The sequence below is a fragment of the Dipodomys ordii genome, unplaced genomic scaffold (genome assembly GCF_000151885.1).
Source record: "Dipodomys ordii isolate 6190 unplaced genomic scaffold, Dord_2.0 Scaffold134, whole genome shotgun sequence".
In the NCBI taxonomy this organism is placed as follows: Eukaryota; Metazoa; Chordata; class Mammalia; order Rodentia; family Heteromyidae; genus Dipodomys; species Dipodomys ordii.
In genome coordinates, this window is record NW_012267350.1 from 3,833,187 (window position 1) to 3,848,576 (window position 15,390).

The 15,390-nt window shown below is 37.9% G+C and overlaps 1 pseudogene; it reads left to right on the forward strand.

The window, feature by feature from the left end:
- The first annotated feature begins 12,787 nt into the window (after positions 1 to 12,787).
- On the forward strand, positions 12,788 to 13,490 carry LOC105996655 (annotated as a pseudogene).
- Positions 13,491 to 15,390: the final 1,900 nt, after the last annotated feature.

Genomic DNA, 15,390 nt, shown 5'->3' on the forward strand with positions numbered 1-15,390 from the left:
CAGTTTTTCCTGGTGAGATGTAATCTTATGAACTTTTTGCCCAGGTTGGCCTGGAATCATAGTTTTCTCCATCTCAGCTTGCTAAATAATGAGGATTATAGGCATGAGCCACTGCACCCAAATTGCTAAGGCTGATTTTATCTTCCTTTAACCATAACAATAGATATTTTATGTGTTCAGAAGTGGGGGAAGACAAAGGGGAATTGCCCAGATTCTCAATCCATGCTTCCACATAAGGAATTGAAACTTCCTTTTTTCCTCCTATGCCATTTAGTAGTGGTTGCATTTCTTTACTCACATTTCTGAGGTTTAAGCTTAAAAAAGGTATAACTTTATATCTAAATGAGGGAATTAAGGATTACTGTATGTGGCATGGGTTACCAATGCAGGCTAGGGAGCTGATGAAAGAGGTAGGAGTGTTCCAAACTCCAGAATCCAGTCTTATTCCCACCTCTAAGACTGAGGTGGAAAAAGCCTATTTGTAAAATACTTTAAAAATTATAGCATTGGGCTTTCTGAAATACTCAAAGAAATAGCTTTTTTAAAAAAAGGAGCTTGCAAGCATTTGAAGCACAAAGCTAGCACCATCCAAATGCTTTGTGAGAGAACAATAGGTGGGGAAATCATTCCCAGAACAATTGATTTTTCAGTGCATTCCACAACTGCCTAATAGTTACACCCATCAACTTAAGAGGGAAAATACACACTACCATATAAACCTTTGAATGTATTTTACAATAGCTACAATTTCCGAGAAATGAGACCTTATTTAAAAGATGGATTCTTAAAGCCAGTGCAATTTTTGAGTAACGCTAATAGGCCAGGGAGAAGCTGGCTGCTTTGGTAACAGTAGTTTATGTTTTTGTTTTTGTTTCTTTTTTTTAATAAAAGCTACTCACCAGCCCACATCCTATTTCTCCTTCTGTACAATTACTACTGTCCAAGGTGGGTGAGGAAGAGAAAGGGAACTTGAACTATTAAACACAGCAATGAAATCACACAGTACCCCAATAAACAGAATCCCCTCCTGATAATTGCAGGAAGTAACAACCTTCTTATCCAACGTTGCTTTCTAAATTTGAACACTGTGTCTTCTAAAGGAAGAGAAAAACTTTGATTGTTATCTTAACTGTTTTCATTGTGTATTTAAATATGTAGAGCCCTAACACTAGGTATGATATCAGGTATGGTAAGCTGCAAATATTAATCATTTTTAAATGAATATAAATTTAAATCAAGCCAGGCGCTGGTGGCTCATACCTGTAATCCTAACTACTCAGGAGGCTGAGATGTGAGGATCATGGTTCAAAGCCAGCCCAGGCAGGAAAGTCCATGAGACTCTTATCTCCAATTAACCACCAGAAAAACCAGAAGAGGCGCTGTGGCTCAAGTGGTAGAGTGTTTGCCTTGAGCTGAAGAACAGGGACAGCTCCCAGGCCCAGAGTTCAAGCCCCACAACTGACAAAAAAATTAAATCAGGTTTAAAAAAGAAAAATGATCAAAAGTACAGAATGACAAAAAAGGGAATTAGTCACATTAATGTGACAAGTAACGTGGCTATTATAATGGAAACCTGGGTATTCAGAGTATAAAATATGCATGTGTTTGTTTATTCAATTCAAAACATGTTAGTTGGTACCTCTTATTTCCAGTATCACTTTTTCAAAAGCTGTAGATGTGTCAGGGAGCTGAAGGAATATTCCTTGTGTTCATGGAGCTCAGTTTGCACTAGGAGAAGACAAATATTAAATCAAATAAGCAAATTATATAGTATGTGAGCTGATGCTAAGTACAAATGGAGAAAAATCCCAGGAAAGGGAGATGAATTGGGGTATGGAGGTAGCTGCAATTTGTAATATAAGAAAGACCTCATACGAAAGCTTTTAAAAATTTGCCCAGGTGTTCTGGGCATGGTAGAGCACACCTGTAATCCTAACACTCAGGAGGCTGAGATGAGAAAATCATGAGTTTGAGGCTAGTGAAACACTATCTCAAAAAATAGTTAAGAGAGACAGACAGGCAAGCAGGCAGGCAGGCAAGCAGACAGACAGACAGACAGACAGAGTAGGTAGGTAGGTAGGTAGGTAGATAGATAGATAGATAGATAGATAGATACATACATACATACATACATACATACATACATACATACATACATACATACATACTGATGGCTTATACCTACTCAGGAAGCTGTGATCTGAGGATTCTTTAGATAGATAGATAGATAGATAGATAGATAGATAGATAGATAGATAGATAGATAGATAGATAGATACTGATGGCTTATACCTACTCAGGAAGCTGTGATCTGAGGATTCTAGTTTGAAGCTCCCAAGGCAGGAAAGTCTGTAAGACTTTTATTTCCAATTCACCAGAAATCTAGAAATGGAGTTGTGGCTCAAATGGTAGAGTGCAGCTTGAGTGAAAAGCTAAGGGACAGTGTCCAGGCCCTGAGTCTAAGCCCCAATAATGACATAAATAAACAAACAAATATCTTAAAGAAGGGGAAGGAGTGAGTATTGGGGTCCTACTGGATAGGAGAGTGGAGGAAGTTCCCAGCAGGAGACAGAGGTTACAAAAGCTCTGAGGCAGAATTTGATTGGTTTCTAGGTAATGCTAAAGCACATTGTTTTTTTACTTCCACACCTGTTTGTAGTCATATGGTGTAGGAGGACAGCTCAATTCTGTCTCCATGGTTTATAATGTTTTGACTTGATTTTTCTAACTTCACAATGGTGTAAAGATCATACATCGAATTGTGAATTTAGATCTTTTTCTAGGGTAATTATATGTCATCCATGCAACCCTTTCTTGTGATGCTGGACATGGCAGTGAGCTGTAGGTCTTAGTCAGTCCTGCTGGTAACAAAGGGAAACCATCAGAACACTACAGGGTGATGTTCTACTAAGCCCTGTGGTGGTATTCTGTAGATTAGGCTCGTTGAATGCACTTTCCACTTAACAATATTTTTAATTTTTGATGTGTGAATTGAAAAGTAACCCTTTCATCAATTGAGGAGCATTTGAACTAAGAAATACCTCCTTTCAGAGCACTAACGGCTTACTTTTGTAATCCTAGTGATTTGGGAGGTCAAGATTGTTGGTTCAAGGCCAGCAGTGACAGAGAAATGTTCGCCAGACTTCTTCTCAATGATGAGCTGGTTGTGGAGGCATGCATGTGTGGATAGGTTGCACTCAAGTATGTGAAATCACACTATAAAAATAACCAGTACCAGTTATGCCTGTAGGTATAATTCAGTGATACAAAGTGCTTATTTGTTAAGCACTAGGATCAGAGTTTGAACCTCAGTAATATCATTTTACTTTTGAAAATTAAGCAATGATAATAAAATTTATTATGTGATACTAGCATTAGAGTAATATTAAGTACATACAGGTAATTAAAATGCAGTGACAACACTCAAGGTTAACTGTTCAGTGGGTTTCATGGATTATGCTTAATTGAATATATTTAATTATCAAAATCTAGATATTGGATTAGTAGTTTTTGTAAAACAATTGCAGATATCTGAGAATTCAGTCCATGGACTGCCATATATCCCGAGGAGTCCCGTTTTCATAAACAAAAAGGCACCTCTTGAAACTTGCCTCTTTCTTTGGAGGGACTGGGGTTTGAACTCATTACTTCATACTTGCTAGGCTTTGGTGATACCACCTCTAGTCCTGTTTCTTACTGGTTATTTTAGAATAATGACTTAATTCCCACCAGGTGGCACACCTTAGCCATGACCTGCCTGCTTTTAGGCTTCTCATCATCCTTCAGATCACAGGCATGGGCCACTGTGTCAATCTTTCTACCATTGAGATGGAGTCTTTTAGACTTTTCTGCCCATACTGGCCTGGTTCCATACTAAGTCTGTCAGTAGCTTGGAATGATAGGCACATGCGCAGTTATGAGTTGAGAACTCATGAGCTTTTCTGCCTGTACTGAATTTTAATTATTCCTCCCTATTCTCAGCCTTCTGAGTAGATAGGATTCTCACTGGTGCCTGGCTGAAACTTGCCTTTGTCAATTTCATATGAATGAGTATAGAAATACAAAATGTCTTCACTTTTGTATGGGTAAATATGACTCAGTACATCAGTTGAAGAATGTGCAGGGTACATTAAAAAAATTTCCTAGATTCTTAAGAGGCTGAGATCTGAGGATAGAGGTTTGAAGCTAGTCCAGGAAGAAAAGTCCTTGAGACAATTATCTCCAATTAACTGGCAAAAAACACCCCAGATGTGGAGCTGTGGCTTAACTGGGAGAGCACAAACTTAGAGCAAAAAAGCTAAGGGACAGGGTCCTGGCCCTGCATTCAAGTCCCAGAACTAGCATACAAGAAAAATCTTTATATAGTTAAATAAATAGAAATAAATAAACAAATGAAGCTTACCTTAGAATAAGTTAATGATTATTACAAATTGTGAAACCACATCATGACAATAAGGGTAATCATGAAGTGCTCGATTTCTGAAATAATAGCAATGTTTTCTTGTTTGCAGATTGGGGAGACTTTGGTTATGCAGATGACATTGTTTTTGAGCAGAAAGTAATCAGTGCCTCAGAGCTATCTGGCATTATCTTTTTCCCCTAAGATGAAGCAGAGGTTGTATGAAAAAGTAATATATATTCATGAAAATGCACTGATAGTCTGAGAAATCAACAACTGCTTGATATTCCACAGATGTTTTTCTCAGTATATCATGAAGTAGTTCAGACTAGCTACTGTTTGTAGAATAAAACCTCAGTGGACTTTAAGAACAGGGAAAACTCAATTGCAGTACTTGCTTTATATATTTTAAGCACTGTAGTGGGTGCTGTGGTCTGTTGCTAAGATGCTACCTTTGGAATTAAAGCTCTTATCTTCTAAGGTTTAGGGAATGCTGGCAGCAAACAGCCTTCAGCTGTTTGCCCTTTCTAGAAATTGGCTTTACCTGAAGAGCTCTGCCTCAGGCATGGTCATATTCCCCTCCTTTGGGACTGATATGCAATGACTGCTCAGCCTAGATTTTGAATGAATATTCCACCTACTTGCTCAGGCTTGGGAAACTCAGGCCCATACCAGATTCTCTTCAGGCTTTTCATAAGATTGGTTGCTTCTCACCTTATTTGATGCCTTTGCCTATTCCTATTTCCTTCATTTTCTTATATTCATTAATACCAACAGGACTCCCCTTACCCAAACTCTACATGGAAATCTCTGTCTAATCCAAGTTAATGGGAACCTGACCTCCAACATGTACATGATTGTGTAGGATATACACTAGCTGCTCTGATATGAAACAGTGACTACACTATTATTACATTTCTTTTTATTGCAAACCCCCTGAAGTTTCTTTTTGTTAAATATTGTTATTAAAGTTTTATTAAGGATAACATTTTGTTGTAAGCATCCTTTTGAAAGGTGTTTTGGGTCAATACAAGACCAACTGCCATACATGCCATTTCTACATATGTCAGAAGGAAAGGGGAGAACTTTGGCCCAATAGAAGACATGTGATTGGTTCAAATATATCGTTAAATGACATGAAAGTATATTTACATAATTGTGCCAATACTGTTACGATTGGAGCAGACATCCTAGACATTCTTTTTTTGCAGATATATCTTCACATATTTGTTACAATTCTCTTTAAGGGTGTCCTTTCATCACCAGTTGGTCCTGGATCAGATCCCATTAAAGAACCTTGTCAGAGTTAGAATCCAAGAATTTAAACAGTGAAGAAATGGCTAGTCTAGAGTGTAACCAAATGTTCTACATCTAAACAATCTTTGATGAATGAGTATAACAAGTCCTAATGATGCTAAAGAACAGGTGAGCTATTGCTTGTCACAGTGGTGCACATCTGTAAATCCCAACTACTCAGCGGTGGAAATTGCAAGATTGTGTTCTGAAGCCAGCCCTGGCACCAGTACAAGATCCTATTTGAAAAATAAAAGCAAAATACTGTAGATTAGCTCCATATTTAGTGTACTTGAAGAATAACTACCAAGTTAAAGCTCCAGTTTAACTTGCCTGCCTGCCCCCCAAGAGAAAAGGACAGGTGAAATAATATTGGGTGAGATCCAATCATATGGTGCCTTTCACTTGGGAAGAACATGAAGAAGTTTATTAAACTAAAAAAAAAACAGGATAAATGCTATTTAGATGTCTTGTACTTCAAAATGCACAGATGAACTCTTCAAATTCATTTTTCATTTGTATCATTATATCCAAAAAAGCTTGGATAAAATGTTTTGTTCAAAGACAACTCATGTGATAACATGCTAAAGATTTTCAATTTTCATCTTAGGCTTAGAGAGGTATGCTTTTATTCTTCATATGAGATCACAATCCAGCTGAAATAGGTTCTTAACCTTGTGAGTTTCTATGTTTTCAGATGTTGCCTTGAGAACACCTGTTTTGTTTTGTTTTTACAAAATTTCAACACTAGTAATGGCTTCAACACTGATATCTAGTATGATAAATGAGCCATGTCTCAACTTTTCTTGCTATTTTCTTCTGTAATATCACAGCAGTGAACAGTACAAGCATATTGGACAAATATTTACTGAACACATAAAAAGATAAGGATGTTACAAGAGTTCATTCGGTAAATTATTGCATACTATATCTATATGTAGGTTATCATTGTCATTTTGACAAATTATTAACCTAAAAATATCAGTGAAGGATATTTCAACAAAATAAAGATTAGAGATATTATTATGAATCATGGATTCCACTCCAATGGCACAGGATGCAGAGGCATTTGGACACTGAAATCAGGTCTTATGCCCAGATTTCTTAAGTCTTGGACTCTGTTTGACAGTTTTAGACCAACATATTGTTCCAAATGTAGTCCAGCTTCAGGAAAAATCTACATTCAAACATCCTTGATAAGTTAGGCACATCTTCATGCCTGGAAGTGGCTGAGTAGATAAAAAGGCACCCCTATATTAAGTAGTTCCAGGTGACAAAAGGCCTATGTCTATGTATTATGTACAATACTTGTTAGGTGTCCTGGCCAGATAAAGCACACCACACATATCCAAGAGGGGAGAAAAAAATTTAATGCCAGGGAAACTGACAGGCTGACTCCATCAAGACAGAGAGCAGCGGCTGCTGTTAAGCTAGGGAGGGATCCTGCAAGAGGATGAGGTAGTACATTGTAAGCAGGAGGTGGGGTTAACATTAGTGGCCAGGTCAGGTAGCCAGGCTTGTCCAGGGCAACCTTGAGACACAGACAGCCAGGCAGAACCTTGGCTACTGGAATGTTGGCCCTCACAGAATAATTTCACCCCAGCTAACAAAACCTATTCCACAAAACAAGCTTTATGTCATCTATGATCACTGCCATGAATTGAAAAATTAATTTAAATCTTGTTTGAGTACTAGTGTCTCTTTTCCTAAATGATTTTTCTTGATCATCAACAATTAGAAAGTTTCATTCAATCAAGAGTAACTGTTGAACTGCTATTTTGTAGATTTAATGTATAAGGCATGGCTTCATATATTATGAAAGGACACTGTCTTAACTTACAATGCTAAAATAGATGATACAGCCCTATGAGATAGATAGATAGCAGTTCCTTTACCAGCTTGATTCTGCTTGTGACATTTAAATCTCTAACCCATGACTGATTATGTTGGGGAGATGGGTGTGGCAGATTGAATTACTTTAAAATGGCTTACACCACATGTTCTTCAATGTGACTTTGTCATGACAGCAAGAGATAGAGTCTATTTCTGTATTCCTTAGAACAGGAAAGGCCATGTGAATACTGTAACTCTTTAGACTGTGGCAGAAATGATGCTGTGCCAATTCTGAGTACAGCCACAAGTTAACCAGGAAATTTCTTTTTGTAACTTGGATACCAGCCACCAGAAATGTAACCACATTGTGACCACCATACTGTGAAAAAGACTAACTCCCTCTTTTTCTTATAAAGATATTAACTCATGGATCCATCATGGATCCATTCTTGTGGCCTTATTCAACCTTAATTACTTCCCAAAAGGTTTACTTTCATATACCACAGTTGGTTTAATTTTCTACCCCCTTAATATCTCACAATGAGAGTTATTTTTTGGCATGTGCTATAATGGGGACCTTCAAATCATAGCAGGTATCTACTTACAAAAATACTCTGCAGATACCTAGTCTTCTTTTCACAGGGTATTTTCTTGTCATACAAAACTATACTATTTTAGCTGTTGCTAACTCATTGTGATAAGCAGCATCAATTATCTATTACAACTCAAAGCTGTCAATCAAAAGACATTATTTCCTATGCCTTAGGTAACCAAAGGCATCAAACTAAGAATTTGAAGGAAGAGAAGAACATGTAAGCTAAGCTACAAAGCTCCTAGGAAAGAATGGTACCACAGGGATATTTAGTTCTACCGAATTCTACTTAATTCTGCCACTCTAGCTTATATAGGATAAAGGTTGAGGATAGAGGAGAAGGAATGAGGTAAAAACAAGGAAATCCCAAGGCTAAGGCTGAAGTAAATTCAGCAGAGAGTGTACACGCTGACTCTGCTGAGGAGAATAAAGAAACCTCCATCAAAATCAATGCAAGAAACCTTGACCACGGATTTCCAGAAACTTGCCTTAAGAAAACTCAGAGTGATGTCTGCTCATGAGAAAATAATGGTAAAGTCAGAAAATAACAGAGAAATGGATCATAACAAATCACCTTTTAAGTGATCAGAGTCAAATAAAGGAAGAATAAAATTCCCAGTACCTGTTCTCATATCAGTCTGGGAAACTAGCTCATTTTATCCTGTCATTGTACATAAATCACTCTTAGGCTTGGTGGAAACAGAAATTCTTAGTCTATTTACCTGAGAAAGGGTCACTGTAAAATTATAATGGTGATTTTTGCTAATGAACATTAAGGTCTGACCTCCAAGAAATAGTATAAGTGAAAGAATTAAAGTTAATCTTAGAAGATATTGAAGTATAAAAAAATTCTTGATATATTCAGAAAAGTGTAATATAGTAGCACAAATTCTAATAATTAAAAAACCCTGAATTTCAGATTCTTCAAACAGAAGTCACTACCTTTAGATCTCAATAAATCATATAATAAAAATTTTGTGCGTGTGTGCATGTGCACACATGAGCATGCATGTGGGCATACACCAGTCCTGAAACTTGAACTCAGTGTCTGCCCATTGTACCTGAGCCAATTAAGCCACAGCTCTACTTTTGGCTTTTTGGTGGTTTATTGGAGATAAGAGCCTCATGGACCTTCCTCCCTAGGCTAGCTTTGAACTCCAATCCTCAGATCTCAGCCTCCTGAGTAGTTAGGATTATAGGTATGAACCACCAGTGCGTGGCTAATATTATAGTATTTATTATGCCTGTTTCAGCACTCTTTATCTCAAATGCATGACTTTATTCCATCCTTACAGTAACCCTATAATTCAGGAACTATTTTTAACATTAGTTAGGCAAGTACATCAAAACAAAGAAACAAAGTTATTTACCCAAAGTCACACAGTTGAATGAGAATTTGAATTTTATATTCCTTTATTCTCAAGCCAATACTCTCTAGCTTATGCTGCTAACTCTGTAAGTTTCACCTACTAAGATGCTCATGAAGATTTTCCAAGCAGGATTCCCAAGAACAAATTATTCTGTGCCCTTAGAAAACTTACTTTTTCTATGCTTTAACTATAGGGGTAAAGAATACACAAATAAACAAATAGTGTAATTCCCTCATACGGTAATAAGATGAGATAGAGCAGATGCCTTAGGATTCAAGCACACTTTGTACTGTTTGAACACTTGACTAATTTGCTTTGTCCATTGACTAACTATTACCTAAGCTAGCTAGTGCCTGCAGGAATCCCTGTCTTCAGGTATTCATGCCCTTGAGCAATCTTGTCTCCTTAATCACAGACCAGACATGGTGATTTGATTTTAATTACAGGTGCTCCTCCATTTAGACTAACTCATTGTATGTTGGAAAATATTGTAAACATATTGATTCCACGATTTGAGTATAATGATTGAAGCTGTAATAAAGATAGATATTCAGGAATCTATCTCTTATATGTATTTATACTTTTTGAACATATTTACAAGAATGGTATGGTAGGTCAAATTTTAGGTTTTAAGAAACCTCCCCATTGATTTTTATAGTGGTTTCAGTAGTTTACCTTCCCACCAGCAGTGTATGAGTGTTCTTCCCAACTTCATCCTTACCAGCATTTATTATTGTTTGTTTTCTTGATGATTGTCAGGTGAGATGGAATCTTAGTGTAGTGACTCACATTTCCTTTATGTTCCCTTATGGAACATTTCTTCATGCACCTATTAGCCACATGTTTTCTTCTTCTGAGACTTGTCTGTTTAAATTGTTTGAGATGTATTGTATGCATGTGTGGAAGTGCCACAATGAAATCTCCTTATTATAATTGTATGTTAATAAAACGTATTAATAAAAATAGCATAAAAATGTTTAAAGGTGTCAAATATGCTTACTATTGCCCCATTCCAGCTTGGCAACAACACTTGGGCCACAGCTAACTAGGCCTAGCATTATTAGGGAGGATCCAAGCACAAAGCAGCAGGCCAAGAAAATATTTGAATTCGAAATTACTCAAAGCTCAAAGCGTGCCTTCTACTTGTTTTAAACCATATCACTTTCACACCCTCATCAAGCTGAAAAATTAAGTTGATCCATGTTAAATAAGTCAGGTACCATGTTTAGTAGGTGAAAAGTCATGGGGCATCTTTTTGAGAGTAGGTTACAAAAAGCCCTATCCCTCTTTCAGAGACCCTGCACTATAGGGAAAGCAAATGACCATGTTGGGAGGTGCCCTGTGGACATGCCAGGTGGCAAGGAACTGAGGGAGATCTTTGCTAACAGCTAGCAAAAATTTGAGACTCTCAGTCCAACACTTCTCAGAAAACTGAATCCTGCCAATAGCCATGCCAGTAAGCTGCAGGCTTACCTGACATGGCCCCTTGATTGCAGCCCTTTGGAAGACTCTGAGTTAGAGTCTAGTCTATAGTCGTTCCCAAATTCCTTATAATAGAAATGTGGAGGTGCTAAATATTTTTTTGAAGGCACTACATGTGGGGGTAAGTTATTATGTGACCATGGATAGCTAACACAGCACCCCTCTGGTCCTTGTGACAAACCAAAGGCGGCAGAGCAGAAAAAGTACAGTTAGGAGGAAAGACACACACACACACACACACACACACGAAATCTTGTTGCCATGACAACAACTTGCTGTTTCCTTATGCCAAGTGTAAACACTGGATATGAATCCCAATGATTTAGAGCCCACAAATGTCCTCAATTAAAAGAAGAATTAAATGTGAAGGGAGGTGGATACAATGGGTCTCTTATATGGCCTTTGCACCTGGATTCACACCACAGTCGCCTCTTCTGCATTCTAGTGATTACTTCAGGATTGATGAGAAGGGACGGTAGGGGGAGTTATCACTTAGTCTTTGGCAGGAAGGGTGATGGCAAAGGAAAGCCAGCTAAGTCCCCTACAGCCAGCCAAATTGAGAAGACATTACTTTGCTTTCAGACACTTTCTGAAGGAGGAGTGGTAATGGAGGCAAAAGATGAATGCATTGCTGCTTGTTAAGCACTCCATTCTTTTCAAGCAACTACCAAGACTATTTCACTAGCCTCTCACAATGACCTAATCAAATAGGCAGCAAAGGCCCGGCTTTACATTCCAGGTGATGAAAGGGTATTTATGTGATTTAAGCCTTGCATTTAGAAAGGAGTAACAATCAGAGAAGTGACCCTTCTGGTAGCACAAAACCAATTACAGTAGAAGTAGAGTGAGAGGCAAATGCTCATTTCCTCAGTCCTGGCCCTTTTGTTTCTACTGGTCTTCTGTGCTATTCAGACCTGCCCATACAAAGCACTTCTGTTCTGTCCTGGGAATACAACTCCACCAATTGCAAGGCTGTGATCTAGGCTACTGCTGACACTGTGAAGCTTGTGCAGTCAGCCCGTCATACTCACTGACTCCTGTAGTTTTAACTAATCATGGATTGAAAAGTTTAGGGGGAAATACCTACAAGCCTTTCTGTACTTACGCTCTAAACAATACAACAAGCACTTACATAGCATTGACATTGTATTAGGTACTCAAAGCCATCTAGAGATGATAATGGGAAATACGAGAGAATGTGCCTACTTTCTATGCAGTCACTATTTCATTTTATATAAGAGACCTGAATATCCTCAGACTTTGGTATCTGCAAGGGACCCTAGTGGAAACCTAGGGGTGATCATATGTCTTTTTTTCAGGAAGGCTATCTGTACTTTTCTGTCATTACATCCCAGAGGCCAACTTCACATTTTATAAATTGATGTCAGTCATACAATAGCAAGTTTGATAACCCAAGTCACTTAAGAAATGGACTAGTGTTCAGATGCTAGTCCCACCTCCCAGAGATTCTGTTCCAAGTATTTGCATGGAGGTGATGTTTGATCTGTGCTGTCTAACATACTTCTTACCAGTACTATACTAAAACAAAGAGCTGAATACTCATGAATATATATACAGAAGATTATCTTGCTATATGCAACATATTGTTTTTATACTATGTGCAGATCATTTCTAAAATGTTTGTGTGAAAAATCATACTTTATATGTAAGTTTATACATGAAATACACTACATTCGAATTGTGTTCACAGCCGCCGCCGCTCTCCGACGCCAGCGCCGCCTCTCGTTCGCCTAGCTCCAGCCGAAGGAGAAGCGGGGGGGGGGGGGGGGGGGGGCGGGGGGGGAAGCCCCCCCCCCAAGCACCAAGCAGACCGCCCTCAAGTCCACCGGGGGGCAAGGCGCTGGCGACCAAGGCCGCGCGCAAGAGCGCACCCTCCACCGGAGGGGTGAAGAAGCCGCACCGCTACAGGCCTGGTACTGTGCTGCTCCATGAAATGAGACGCTACCAGAAGTCCACAGAACTTCTGATTCGCAAGCTCCTTTCCCAGCGTTTGGTGCGAGACATTGCTCAGGACTTCAAAACAGATCTGCGCTTCCAGAGCACAGTTATTGGTGCTTTGCAGGAGGCAAGTGAGGCCTATCCCGTTGGCCTTTTTGAAGATACCAATCTGTGTGCTATCCATGCCAAACGTGTGACAATTATGCCAAAAGATTTCCAGCTAGCACTCCGCATACTTGGAGAACGAGCTTAAGAATCCACTAAAATGGGAGGCATTTCATTCTCAAAATCTCCCCCCCCCTTTTCTTGTTATCAGTAGTTTGAATGTTAGATTTTTTTTCCCATGGGGTCAAAAGGTACCTAAGTATATGATTGCCAGTGGAAAAATAGGGGACAGAAATCAGGTATTGGCAGTTTTTCCATTTTCATTTGTGTGTGAATTTTTAATATAACTATGGGGATATAAAGCATTAATGCAAGTCAAAATGTTTCAGCAGTTCAACTTTATAACAATTATAAATCTGTTAAATTTTTCTGGACAATGCCAGCATTTGGATTTTTTTTAAAAAATAAGTAAATTTCTTATTGATGGCAAAAAAAAGAAATACACTACATTCACATATTATTTTGCATCAGGGAACATTATGCCTCTTAGAGGTTATTTGATCCTTAGCACAATTTTTGTTCCCTAATAGTGTTTGACATATGTTGCTTTAGCAAGTGACTATTATTTAGTTTGTTCAAAATGAGAGAGAATCTCAGTATAGCATGATGGTAAGTAGAAGATTCATTCACCTTCTATCATTCACTCCTGTCTCCATTTAGTGATCATAAGTGCTGCTTTAATTTTAGGATTCAGAAGGATAAAAAAATAAAAAATGAGATGGACACTGAAACATCTCTGCAAATAACATGCCCTTAGGAAAGCAATTATCCTAACACTAATGTCTCTCTGACCTCAAAAGTTATGGCTTCTGCCTTCCCAGGAGACTTAATGATCTATCATATTTGTCACTCCAGGAGAAGAAGCAGGGACATGATAAATGGAAACAACGTAAGACCTCAAACTCCCCTAAATAGATGTGAAATGGCGACATGTGTGCTCATGAGAACAGAAACTGATGAGAAGTTTTCTGATCCAGCTTAGGAGCAGCAAACATATGAAGAATTAGCTTTGGAGGAGGCATTTCAGCTGATTTGTTTATGTGACAGCTTGCCTGTTAACAGAAAAATATTGATTCCTCTGGCTTAGCAATGAGGGACCTAAAACATTTCATCCCTAAGCTCATAAATTGCTACTAAAATAAAAATTAAGCTTTCCCTAGGTGTTTTACTTGGCCTCAAATGTTTGACCAGACAAGGCCTGAGTATTTTTCTTCATTCTGCAGTTAAAAGTCAAAACTTTCCTTTTGCTCTGGTTTGACTTATTGGATAAACCTTGTGAAAACCAGAATATATACTCTGTGTTTTATTTTAACTTCAATAGTGATATGCAACTGAGCAGTAAATTTTTAAATAGCTGTGTTATGTGTGCTGAATAAATGATGAAACCAATAGGCTTTCAGCTGTGATCGTTCAGCAGCTAGAAGGTAATCAGGGTTAAGACCTAGAAACAGGAAGAGGGGGGAGAGAGAATGGTTTAATGTATTATGTCCTGGCAAAAGAAGAAGTCCTGATTTAAAAGCAAACTGGGTTTTGCAGGAAGTCAAACTATGGTGTGGTCATTATAGACACACATCTGACTCACCAAGGAAAGTTGGATATTTACATTAGTAACCTTCCTCATTAACCCTTAACATAGATGATAACAGCAGCTCATGTTGTATACTGTTTGTTTTCAATGTCCTTCTGTCTATAGTCTTGAATTTTGTCATAATAGAATGTTCATGTAAGTTTGAATAAATTTGCTTTGTTTTTTTTCTTTCATTTTCTTCAGCTTTATTAGGTATAATTGGCATACCACACACTACACATTTTTGAAAAATATAATTTGATATGATTGACATATATGAATATCAACGAAATCATTACAATCTACATCATCTCAGTTGATTCTCCATGCTCATACCTTAAGAAGCCTATGATGTTTCTGTCATAGATTAGTTTATAAAGATTAGTTTGTTTAGATAATTCATTCAGATACATTTGTTTAGATAGATTGTCATTTTCTAGACTGTTATATAAATAGACTCATGACCTATCTTTTTTGGGGGGGGAAGGGGCCTAATTTTTGAGTTTCATCCATGTTGCTGCATGTATCATCATTCATTCCTTTTTGTTAAGTAGTATTCCATTGTATGTTTTATTGATGCAAACACCTGTTTATAGACACTTGCATTACTTGCAGCTTGAGACTATAGTTACTATGAAGAATATTCGTGCATAAGTGTTGTATGAACATGTAATTTATTTTCTCTTGGGTAAATACCTACATATGAAATATCTGAATGAAGTGGTAGATT